Source organism: Biomphalaria glabrata, chromosome 18 (genome assembly GCF_947242115.1).
Source record: "Biomphalaria glabrata chromosome 18, xgBioGlab47.1, whole genome shotgun sequence".
NCBI classification, from domain to species: domain Eukaryota; kingdom Metazoa; phylum Mollusca; class Gastropoda; family Planorbidae; genus Biomphalaria; species Biomphalaria glabrata.
This window is the reverse complement of record NC_074728.1, coordinates 24,458,583-24,471,892: the sequence shown is the minus strand read 5'-3', so window position 1 is coordinate 24,471,892 and position 13,310 is coordinate 24,458,583. Positions and strand designations below refer to the sequence as shown.

The 13,310-nt window shown below is 35.4% G+C and overlaps 1 protein-coding gene across 9 annotated transcripts in view; it reads left to right on the top strand.

Annotated features, from left to right (window-relative positions):
* Nucleotides 1-13,310, top strand: part of LOC106067462 (uncharacterized) — a 59,154-nt gene that overhangs the window by 32,944 nt on the left and 12,900 nt on the right. For 6 of the 9 annotated variants that reach the window (XM_056017790.1, XM_056017789.1, XM_056017791.1 and 3 more), the window contains one exon: nucleotides 13,246-13,307. The gene's annotated coding sequence lies outside the window, so the exon portion shown is untranslated. Of the gene's footprint in view, nucleotides 1-9,593; nucleotides 10,303-10,336; nucleotides 11,418-11,475; nucleotides 13,014-13,245; nucleotides 13,308-13,310 lie in introns of those variants that run through there. The other 3 variants (XM_056017787.1, XM_056017795.1, XM_056017794.1) reach the window with 3 other exon arrangements.

The window sequence follows — 13,310 nt, the reverse complement described above, 5'->3', positions numbered from 1 at the left end:
AATTTGTCCACCCCTGCTCAAAGCAAACAGTTCAAAGGCCTTTTGATGAAATGAAGTGTGACATTAAAAGCTTCTTATGTGATTATTTGCAAACTACATATTTCTTTACACAAGTAGATGAGCCAACCGCATCCTGTAATGAAGAATTTTTATTGGCATATGTTCGTTTTATTCACCTTCACCTAACCCTTATTCTGTTAGACTGTTGGGGCGCCACAGAAGATCTGTAAACCGTCTTTCTCCATTCCTCTCTGTCCTTTGCCTTGCATATAGTTTCATTCACTGACAGGCCTTTCCATTCTTTGATGTTGTCTTCCCATCTCCTTCTCTGTCTTCCTCTTCTTCTTATCCCTGGTACTGTTTCCTGACGGAAGGTCTTTGCAAGCCCTGAGGACCTTGTGATGTGGCCATAGAATTTGAGTATGTTTTTTTGACGGTGGTCATTATGGGGTCTAATAGTTGTATTAATTCTATTTCTAATCCCTTTATTCGTGATGCGGTCTTTGTAAGTGACACTTAGGATCTTCCTGTTGCATCTTAGTTCCATTGCTAGGATAATCTTCTCGAGATCTGAAGTCATCGTCCAATATTCGCTTGCATATAATGTGGCCTTGACCAGGCAGCGCTTCAGTCTAATTTTAGTGTATTTAGTCGTTTGATTATGGTTCAAGAAATCCACAAAAGAACTTCTTTTTGCAAATACTGAACCAATATTTAATGTTTTGAAGGACTACTTAGAGAAAAAGCAGTCCCTTTAACTATAATGTCAGTAGAAACGGATGGAGCAAATTTCACGTTTGGGTGAGTCCTACAGTAGATGGTGCACCCGTCATGTTAGCAATACATTGAGTTGTTAAAAAGGGGTGAATAGCGTGAATATCTTCCATTTGTTATTAGCGGATTGAACAAAACAACAAGTGATTATTTGCTCCAATGTGCTGAGACAGTGACAAGAACTTCCGTTGCATCTTCACACTGAAGTACGATGGTTGTCGAAAACATAAGAATTCTTGTTTTCTTTTCGACATTGAATCAGAGTTCTTTGATGCTATAGATACAATTTTATATTGAAATGTAATGGAAAGGAAATCGAATCTACATTTAGTGAGGTGAACTGGCTTGTGGTTTTTATTACTTTTCCAATCTTAACCTTACTGCGGTAGTAGATATCAGTTTAAAAAAATACATTGAAGTTCATGAATCAGCAAAATTTCAGCTATGCAGGGGTCTATTGAACACAGGAAAACATGACAAGGGGTCTACGAGCCATAAAAGTTTGGGAATCAATGATCTAATCTATCTATCTATCTATCTATCTATCTATCTATCTATCTATCTATCTATCTATCTATCTATCTATCTATCTGTCTGTCTGTCTGTCTGTCTGTCTGTCTGTCAATGAATACAATCATCCTACTTACTTATCTGACACTACTGTCTTATAATCATCTTCGTCTCTCTTCTCCTCTCTTCTCCTCCATCTCTCTCTCTTTCTCTCTTTATATATATATATATATATATATATATATATATATATATATAGAGAGAGAGAGAGAGAGAGAGAGAGATATTAACCGGATATGACCTCGGCCTGCGGGAAGTCGTTTGGGTATAACTGAAATACCGGATTTAATTTAGATCTGTCATATATAAAAAATGTTCATTTCACTATTTTTTTTTTATTTTTATATTACCTAGAAAATATCTCCTAAATAATATATATATTACTAGAACGGGTTTACCCAATATGTTAAAAGGTTTAGTACTTTCATAGAGATACAATATATCTCCTTATCTTATCCTATACTATACTCTTAAGCGAGCAATTTTTGTATATATAGATAGATAGATAGATATAGATACCGTTATAGATATATAGAAATGAGTGTTTCTCAAGTACTGGTATCAAAAAGTGTCACCTTAGGCCAAAAATTAAAGTGGAAGTTTTTGGTTTCATTTTAAGTGTTTTCACTTCTTTACCCATTGTACTTTAAGAATTTATCAATAGAAAATGAATTGGATTACGCATAAATTTTAGTTCGAAAACGGCTCTAACTATTTTTTTTCAAATTTCAAGTTATATGTATAGAAATGAGAAAACAAAATTCTCAACTCAATTGCCTAAAAAAATAAACTCGAGATCGACTGTTATATTGGTTTGAAAATGTTTCATTATCGAAAAATTAATTTTGGCTAGAATGTTTTATGAAGGAAAGTTTTCCATGACGCTTAAGTCTGTAGGCTTGCAGCAGTAAATTAAAATGTTTCTTCGCAAACAAATGAATCAATAGGCCTAATCAAGCATTTTCGTATGTGTGGGTTCTATATGCCTTGTCAACAAAGTAAAAGCTACCTACATCGCTCTCCGGAATTAAAGTGTAAACAATTAGTCAAACTCGCAAACCACAATAACTAAACATACCTCTGCAAACTTTATTTCATATTTTTTTCTTCCATAGTTATTCTAGTAAGTGTTCGTAAGAGTCTGTGCATTATTAAAGTACGAAATAAAAAGCGATGACTATTCATGAATGGCATTGTAATAATTGAATACCTTTTTTTATAGTGCAAGTTTCATGCTTATAGCATTCACAGAGCGCTATGGTCCAATCTCCAAAGCTTCACGGTGGGGGGAGGGGGTATCTGGAGGCAGTTTTCCTTTATGCCTTTATATAAGCCTTGTCTTCGAGTCTGAAGATTAAGGAGGAGAGCGTCTGCGACCCACATAGTTTGGCACATCCAACGCAAACATAACCAATATATGATTTACATTCTCTATTCGCCGTCTACGTCTGTCCTAGGCAGTGGATTTTCTTTTGGTGTCTAAAGTGTATCCCTCGGTCTTTGTAAAAAAATCTCGTTGTGAAGCCGCCTACATTCAGATGCCATATTCATATTTCACTTTAAAGCAAGTTGGTGCCTAAGCTGGTCTTTAACGCGTTTCTGTTGGACATCTCTGTTAGGTATACCACCTTTCAACTCACAAAAAAGACTGCCTTTATACAAACGCTCGTCCCCCATAGGGGATAGTGTTTTCTCCAGCGTAACTGTCGGACCATAAAATGTCCTTACCGGCGTTCACAAGAACATCGCTGTTTGTAGTGCGTTATAGCCACCGTATGTCCTTATTTAGAGTGAAAACATCTTTGGTGAAAGCGTTCAAGAAGTCTTAGTTGCTTTTTGTAAAGTAACCTTGTCTCAGTTCAATATAGAAGGGTTGCTTGGTAGACACTGATTTTTGTAGAAAGGCAGAGCAATTTATTCCTCTAACTCATTCCTGGGGGGCGTCCTAAAGCACTACTGACCTCGGGTATGTATCCTTCCTTTAGACATTATTCAACCGAGCGAGGCTCGGTCGCCTGGTAGGCTACTCTTATTTAATACAGGTACACTTTGTCTGTTTTTATGGCCTTACGGTTATGGGAGGGACATTAAAAATACATTGCTGCCTCGGTCTAAGGCACAGATATGCCAAGTTTTATCATGATTGGTCTATGTAGGTAAATATGTATTTTTTCTTTAAATAAGCATAAAGTCTGCTGTATTTGTAAAGTCACTGGGTATTCAAGGATTGGCCTCTTTAGTCACACAAGAAGTTGCAAAAAGAAAAGATCGTCTCTTGAGACTGGGTATTTCCATTGTATACACTTTCATAGGTGTCTAGTGAACACGATAAAGAAAATTTGCGATTTCATCTGTCTAAACATGAGTGTAATTTCTTAAAAACTGTCTAGTGACGATTCAGTGATTCCTGTTGAAAACTTTCGTATGATCTTGTTTTTTTTTTCTGCACTACTCTGATCAGCTCTATACATCATTTTAACCGCCAAGTAATATCAAAAAAACATTGCGTAGATTATGGCTTTTTTATTTGGTTAGATGTTTCCCCGTCAACGGTCAGCTCATACTGATTTTAACTAAATTGAAATTAAGATATACAATACATTTAAAAAAAAAATATAACTTAATTTTTTAATCCTGGTGAGGCAGATTGAGTATTTAAAACAAATATTTGAACAAAATAAAAACACATTTGTCTGTAGCGTACTTTTTATTAAATGGGTGATTCCCAAACCGTTTATTTAACGGAACACTTCGCAGATTGCAAGATTTTAGTGGAACAAGCATATTTTTTAATTTTGGATTATTTCAGATGTGTTTAAATAACAAAATAATTCTAATTAAGGCACAATCTAAAGTAAAAATTATTTTTTCAAGCTTTAAATTATATTACAATTAAGACATAAACATGAAAAAAAAACAGCTTTATGGGTATTGTGTCCCTGAAGGGAATAGCTTCGTGATATCTGGCACGATATAGGTCAGTTACATTTTCCTTCCCATTCGGACTAAAACAGAAAGATTTAAAAACTCCTATATTCCACTTTCGGTCAGTGTTACTAGGTCATGGATCGAGAAGTAGAATAGAAGTCTAATTTATAAAGCGCTGGTTGTGAGTGTGTATGTGCTTGGTGTGTGAATGTTGTTCGCATGTGCATCTATAGTGTTAGTGTTACAGTAGATACGCTGAGGTGGTCAATTGTAGTTGAACTGAATTTTCATTTGATTGGACAAATAAATAATTATCTTATTTTATCTTATCTTGATATCTGGTCAGGCCTCAGATCTGTTTCTGTAGCATAATTAGAAAATCCTGCTTCGCTTAAATAGGTTTTTGAAAAAGAATGGAAAACAAAGATAGCTTGTTTTGAAATGTTGCAGTACTTATCAGACAGATTCTGCCAGAAATCCTTTAATTCTTGATCTTTGTATCTTTGTATCAAATTAGAGTTACTTATTAATTCAATCACTTGTACTGAACCCAACTGGTTTAGCTTTCAAGGAAAAAATGTAACTTGTAATGTTATTTTAAATGCCTTCCAGTTGAAAAACATACATGCCAATCATGCACGTTTTACCAACCATGTTTTATTTGTTAAAGCTTCAACAAAAATGTGTACTGAACTATTCTGTCCCTTAAGGAAGACCCAACTTCTAAGTTTATAAAGTCTTGACAAAGCTTTTCCCCTGGAGAGCCATCACTATTCAGTGTGTTATAAAAGTGCTTTGTATTCACAATCCATTTCATCACACAAAAGTTTAAATAATCTGGATTAATGTAGTTTTAATTGAATATTATCAATCATTTTTAAGGCTTCGTCCATAGCATTTTTTTTAATTTGTGGAAATATATTTAGTAACCAGCGCTTGCCTATGTAAAACACAATGACAACAGGTCGCTCTTGTAGCTACTTTGTGAATACGTGACACAGCACCTTTCAACTTTCTTTTCATTGATTGAGCACCAGGTGTTCAAATATCAATACATTACTCTTTGATAATCATTAAATCACATTTCTACTTCAGGCTCACTTACTTAGACCTAGGTCCTCCCGCGCCGTTTGGCGCATTGGGCGGCAAGCTGTCTCCATAAAGATCTGTCACTGGCAATGTCAAAAGCCTCCTCCCACCTGGTGTCCACTGTTCTGAGGCCATCCATGAAAGTGTTGCGCCAAATGATACGAGGACGTCCCTGTTTGCGATTTCCTCGTATAGACCTCCACGTCATCGCAACTCTTGGTATGCGCTATTCATTTTGTCGCAAACCTCATACGACGCAGTGTCACAACCTCACTCTTAAGTGTTCGACTCCCAGTTCTGCATAGGATTTCCTTGATTGAGACCCGATCTCTATAACTGACTCCCACTGAACCAAATATCTAGATTAGTGAATGCTAATTACAATGAAACATTTAATACAATAATAACAAAGTCAGCCTGCCAAACAATACAATCAAGTCGGAAACATTTTCTCCCTGCACACATTTATTTTGAATGGAGAGATGTAAGATTAAGATTGCTGATAGTTGTTAGTTCAAAGATTTTAATATTCGTTCTCAAAATATTCAATTTTCACCTGCATATTACTCACCTATCAGATAACACTTACGCACTAAAGGATCCAGAACTTTTGAGTGCCGGGGAGAGCGATTTTTTTTTCCAAACCCTCACCTTAACCATGTGTGTTAACACACACATACACATACATAGGCCTGCATACCTTGATTCGTTGGATTATTTGTCTCTTTGAGATTATTTATGAACTGTTTGGGTTATTGTGTTTTTTTTGTGTTTATTAATTAACTTAATGGATTATCGTTTCATTTCAATTGAACTTTGGGCTTTGTTGGAAAGTTTTCCCACAATCGTATTCTGAGAATGGGGGGTGACTGATTAACTCATTAATAATGGTATAGTATAAACAACTTAATAAACAGTTATATATTACACAAACCAGTGGCGTCACTGGGGTTGGTCTCACTTCATAATTCATGCGGACCATTATCAATTCAAACAAAACTAGTTAAGTATATCGTCCAACTCGGACTATCTATCTTCGATAGGAAAACAAATTTCCTAATCAACTCTTGACTTTCCCAATCTCCTGTCACCAGCGCTAACTAACTCTCTCAAAATCATGTCTCCGACTCTGACTAGATCAGTCTCTCGTCAACTCTTGTATGGCTGCCTGGTCGTGCGGTTTGCGCGCTGGACTGTCGTTCAGATTCATCGATGGTCCCGGGTTCAAACCCTGCCCGCTCCCATTCCCCGTCGTCCTGCGGGAGGTTTGGACTAGGAAGTAATTATCTTCAACTCTGAAGGAACATCCGAAACATGTGAAACATTTTACAAACATTTTACACTCTCTCGCTCTATCCTCACTCAAACTCTTTATCCCCACTCAAACTCTCTCTCTATCCCCACTCAAACTCTCTCTCTATCCCCACTCAAACTCTCTCTCTATCCTCACTCAAACTCTCTCTCTATCCCCACTCAAACTCTCTCTCTATCCTCACTCAAACTCTCTCTCTATCCCCACTCAAACTCTCTCTCTATCCCCACTCAAACTCTCTCTCTATCCCCACTCAAACTCTCTCTCTATCCCCACTCTAACTCTCTCCGTCTCCCTTCGCCATCAAACTCCAAATCTTCACCTTCTCTTATCCCTAGGCAGTTGGAACGATGTAAAACCACACTTTTTTCTTCTTCGTCTTCTAGCCAGCTGTATTGCTGCTGAGCGGTCAGCTCTTTTGCAGACTGTGCCAAGGAAACAAAGTGTGATGTTTGTGGAACCACACACGATTTGTTGTCAGTCTCCATTCCTTTCTTTTGCCTTGGATAGAGTTATCTTCCCATTGCGTTCTCTGTCTGCATCTTCTTTTTCCTGGTATTGTTCCCTGAAAGAGGGTCTTTGCGAGCCCTGTGACCTTCTAATATGGACATGGGAGTTTTAGTTAATAATAATAATGATAATAATAATAATAATCTTTATTGTTCGTGAGGAAATTTGTCTTACAATTTGTGCATTACACACAGAACATAGTAACTATGAAAAAATATGTACATTCATATCTGACTCACTCATAATTATTTTATAAACATTATTATTATAGTTAGCGTTTTGTTTTTTTTTTACACACATCTTACACCCCTACACGTAGGCCTGTTCACCTGGACCTGTTGACGAAGATCCGAGATAGAGTACAACTCTAAATTTATCCCACCCATGAATATAAACAAACATGGTTTGTATAGACTTAGATACATTAGTCTATAAATGCCGTAAGATAAACAGTGATGTATTTTTTTTTATTAAAAAAGGTATTCATTAACTTAATGTATTATCGTTTTAAAACAAAAAATTAAATCAAGCAAAATTTAAAAAAAAAAAAAAACACCACCATTTTATAGTAAATATGTGTGACAAGAATTTTTTTTTTTAACAAATCGTTTTTAATTAAACACATATTCTTTTTCTTTTAAAATAGAAAATGTTTATTTAAAAAAAAAATGTTTGCTTGCACATCTATAAATAAACTATAAAAAAATTATTTTATAGCTCTAAAATAGAGACTTACTAAAGAGTTATTCTATCTGATACCATACTTTTATAGTATGAAACTATTTACATTTCATATTTCCCTATGCCGATAATGTTAACGAATATGCAGTTGTGCCAAGACCAAAAATTATTTTAAAAAATTACTCTTTTATTGATTCGAAACATATAATTAGAGTAGTGCCACGTATCTATTGTCTCAATCTCATTAGTGAATAAACATTTGTACATGTACTTAACTATTCTGAGACATTACGGGATAACGTCATTATGTCAATATTTGAGTCCTACCTCGACCACTATTTGAAAAAACTTTTTATGATGGTGACATGATCAGCTTTGCTGACTGAGTTTAAAAACGGATGTATGTGCCCATGGTCCCCCCCCCCCTCTCCCCTTAGGTAAATTTGATGACGCAGGCTCCCTGTTATTGGGTTTATAAGTGAATTAGTGGTGGGAAGCGTGGTCGAGAGGCTAAGTGCGCTTGAACTTGGCTACCTAGAAGGGGGCTCGAGGTTCGACACCCGACTCGGGCAGAGTTGTGTTTACTGAGCGCCTAAAGGCAGGAGATACTGATAAGAGATACAAAATGAGATTGGACCAAAAGCGCTCTGCTATAAGCATGAAAGTAGCGCTATAATAATAATTACAACTAATAATAAAAAATAATAATAACCTCACGGTTCAGTTATGCATCTAATTTAGCTTCTTTTACGTTCTCTGGAGAATGCATGCCCTAATGTTGGTCTAACCAAAGGTTAAAAAGTGGCTTTTATCACAAAGATTATCTTTATATATATTTGTTTGTAAAAATGTTTGACATGTCCAAACCTCCCGCAGGACGACGGGGGATGGGAGGGGGTATGGGAGCGGGCAGGGTTTGAACCCGGGACCATCGATAAATCTGAACGACAGTCCAGCGCGCAAACCGCACGACCAGGCAGCCATCCATTGTTGAGTTGCAATTATTTATATCCTAATGCACTGAGAAATTAACAACAACAATAAATATAGAATTCATAAAAAAAATATTTACGATAACGACATCCTATATCGGATAAGGGAAGAACTAGGGCCGTTAGTCAACAAAAGTCTGTTCAGTAGGTATTACCGAAACAATGTTATTATATATCTGCTACGCGTAGTGGGTAGATAAAATAGCAAATGGCATCAGATGATTTCCAGGTCTCCTATTTCACCAATGCAAACGACAAGGTCTCTCCTGAATAGGGCTCTACAGTCAAATGAAAAAAGTACTTTATGACACGCATGGTTAGTCGTTCTACGATTAAAGGAGGCAAACTATTCAAATATACTGAAAAATTGAAAACTGAAAATGTGAACATGTCAATAGTTTTGAAAGAAGGATGGAACAAATAAGTTGAATGTGTAATGAAAAACGGTATTTTCAACTTCTTGAGGAAATTCCCGATACTATAACACCCCCCCCAAAAAAAAACAAACAAACCCAAAAGCATTGAACAAAAACAAAATGTCATCTGCTTACTCATGTGACCTCATCTAGACGTGTCCTATCAGACATTTCCTAAAATCACACCTGTCAAATTTAGTGAAAAAAAATCTTTTTGCTATAAATTTAAAACAATAACAACAACAAAATATGCAATGTAGAAACGTGTGTTAAATTCAAAAACATAATTTCATATCATTACATATTTTTGCTAAGAAATAATAAATACTGGTTGTTTCTATAGAACTTGCAATAACTGTGAATATATAATACATATATATATAATGCATATAGACGGCGTAAAGAAAATCTAAATCGACCACCTGCGGACAATGGTTATGCTTGCTCTGGTTGTGTAAAAATATGTAGGTCACAGCTGGGGCTGCGCAGTCACATGAAATACTGCATTCTTCACTAATCTTCGGATTTGAAGACAAGCCTTATTATGTATATATATGCTAAGACAAATTACACATTTTGTACAAATGCTCCTTCTTCCCTAGTGCTATTAGAGCATGGAATGGGTTGCCTGGGCTAGCCAGGAAAACCAGTGACTAGCAAAATTTAAGTCATTAGTTAACATGCATGACTAAATGCATGACGCGTAAGACGTAATCATCTTATCTTTTGAAGATAACTATTAGAGAGAACTTAAAGCACGTTTTTTACAAACCAGAATAGATTTCTGTTATTGAGAGTAGAAAAAAGTTATAATAACTAATTATTCATAGTTAACTCAAAAAACCCAGGACAGATAAAACCATGTAGCTATATGTGGATTTCTATGTTTAGATTGTCTTTATGGGTAAACCCGATAATATTAAACTATCCACGAGTATAAATACTGGCCCCTGACAACGTATTATGTCAAGATTAACATTGATGTAAATAAAAAAAAACATAACCGGTATTTTCTTCTAAACCAAGCGGAGTAAGTATCTTTATACATTTTTTTAATGATTACTACTACTATATTTCTATTACAGACTTTGTGACTTGAGCTGATATTGCTGAAGTTGTCATTGGCCTAAATCAACATCGAATTGCTCATTGTTGTATAATTAAAAAGCTGTTGAAGAAAACAAAACCAGCAGCATATGGCACGATGATTTAGTATTGTAACAACGTAAATGAAAAGCTCAAAATTGTTGTTTTCTTTTAAGCGTTGCTCAAGAAATATATTTATCGAAACGACTTAAACACAGAAGTTTTACAGGAATTTTGTTTTTAAATAGTTAAAAATATAATTTAAAGAGGCTGGCACACATCTTTTGTCCTAAAGATGGGATCTTAAGAGCAGTTAATGTGAATATCGTCCATCTATATGGCCGACGTTGGACAAGGGTGTCGTGTAGCTAGCACAACGATCAACCGCCTATACTTTCCCCAAATGGCATGTACTCATTCAATTAGAGACACATGGTGTCCTAAAATAACAAGTTCAAACCTCAGTCTTTACCGAGATTCTAACGCGAGACCCTCTAGGTTCGGATGCCAACCGTTTGCCTACATGCCCCAATTATTTATATGTATTTAATATTCTTTATATATTTTAAAAAATTCTTTATACACTGCATACCTCGGAGCTATCGTCTCAGGTGAAGAAACCAAACTTAAGCTACTGTCACAGTTCACAGCAGCACTTGCAAAACTCCAAACAATCTGGAAAGACAAAGGCATATCTCTCGACAACAAAATCAGATTGGTGCATTCCCGATGCCACATTCTTATATTCTTCCGAGTCTTAGGCGCTGACTACAGACTTAAGAGAGTAGGATGCTAGCAATGGAATTGAGATGCAACTGAAAACGCTAACTAAAACTCTGTGGCCATATCACGAGATTCTCAGGGCTCTCAAACACCTTCTTTGAGGAAAAGGTACCAGGGACAGGAAGAAAAGTTAGACAAAGAAATCGATGGGAAGACAACAAAAAAGAATGGACATTGAAAACGACTATTCAAGGCCAAAGACAGAGGAATGGAGAAATACGGTAGACAGATCTTGTGTGGTGCCCAACGGTCCAACAGACTACGTTATGGGTGAAGGTGAAGAATACTACCTTATTTTGTATGCATATAAAAAAAAATGTTTGAACATTTCATTATCGTGGATAAATGAACTTATACTTTATTGATGTCATTTTCCTTGATGTTGGGTTCTATTAGAGACAGTTGCTGAAAAGTTAGGTTGTCAAAAGCTTATAGTTAAGCTGCTATAATGAGAATGTTGGGGTCAGCAAGAAAGTGACTGACTGATTGACAGTGATATGCGTCCTTTTTTTTTTGTCTTAGCAATGGGAACTAATCAAAGTAGACATATATATTAGCGTATCTAATAAGTAATTAGCGTTTCTTCTTGAGACCGAACACTATCTGTTTCCCCGATCAGTGATATGACGTCCAACGTAGGCCTCTGTATGGGGGTTATCCAAGTAAGTGAAACAAAAATTTCCCTTGAGACCGAACATAAAGAAAAAAAAAAAGACCATTGGTTAACCAGCATGTCTGAAGGCTAGCCCAACGACCTAAGTTATCTAGTTACCAAACAAAAAAAACGTAGCTTTATTGATGTATTTTTTAAATAATCAAGATATACTTTACAGCATTATAGCATCAATTTAATTGTATAAATAGATCCCTTTCCAAGCGATAATATGATAGTAATAGGGTAAATGATATATTTCATATACTTTATTGGCTTCTGACATTTCATTAATTTGGTACGTTTTATATCATTTACACTTGCTAAGCCCCTAAAGGCAGATTAGAAACTTTTTGTTAGAGTTCCGTACCCAGCAAGCCCACAAAATGAGATTTGGACACACCAAGGATTGTTAAAGAAGAATAGAGAAACGCTGTCTGGGTGGATTCTTGATTTTTTTTTTCTTCCTTTTCCCATTCTTGGATCAAGTTGAAATTTTGTACAATTATTCATAGTCGAAGATAACACATGAATCCTATTTTTTTTTTAAATTGACCATTTCGTTAATCAATTAGAGTTAATTACTTAATTTTGTTTTATATACTAAAGGGGGAAATATGTTTTGCAATGTTGAGAGAAATAGCTTTCTCTTCACTCAGTATAAGCTTTGTTTAAAAAGAAAAAAATATTTTTTTCTATTTGCTTTCAGTTCTTTTTTTAATACTTAAGCCAGGCAAATCTGACACACATCTCTAATCGGGAAGTTAAAATAAGTTTATATAAATTGAACTTTTACAAATGAAAAGCTTCAGTCATGATAGAATTGTTATTTTTTAGCGCAAAAATATCCAGTCCAAATTATTGGCTCATTCAAATCTTCATGACACATCACAGCATCACAATGGAAACATAGTTCGGGAAAAACCCTAACAGAAAAAAAGTCGTGTTCAAAACAGGTTTCACACCTGCGCCAACAGGCATAAACAATTTTTTTTTTTGCATGATACATTTAGCGATAGAAACTAGAATTCGTTTCGATGAATTTACATTTGAAATTTCCTAGTTAAGATTAAAATAAATTGACTCACTTCGGTTACTGAGAACTAAAGCCTTTTTTTAAAAGGGGAATTTAGTCAATTTATGGTGATTGAACGTTTTAACCTTCCTCTTATTTTGTATCTCGAGTTCAATCCATATTTTTTCAGGTGGTCCAGTCGTTTGTAAGTCTATTTACTTTGTTGCTGTATGTTTTATATCTTATCTTACAAAATACAGACGTTATTTCCAAAAAAGAAGAAGATTACGTACTATATATGTGTATGAGTGTATCATTGTATAATCTTTTAGCTAACTGGATTATCAGAACAAATCTCACGGATGCTCAAATTATGTTGTAGGCCTACAAATTACAATTGGAAATCATTGGCAGAATTGATCTGTTTCTATTTTCAGAATCAAGGGCCTAATAACGCTAATCACCTTTAATATTAGGAACATCTGGACAAATAAGTGAGGTA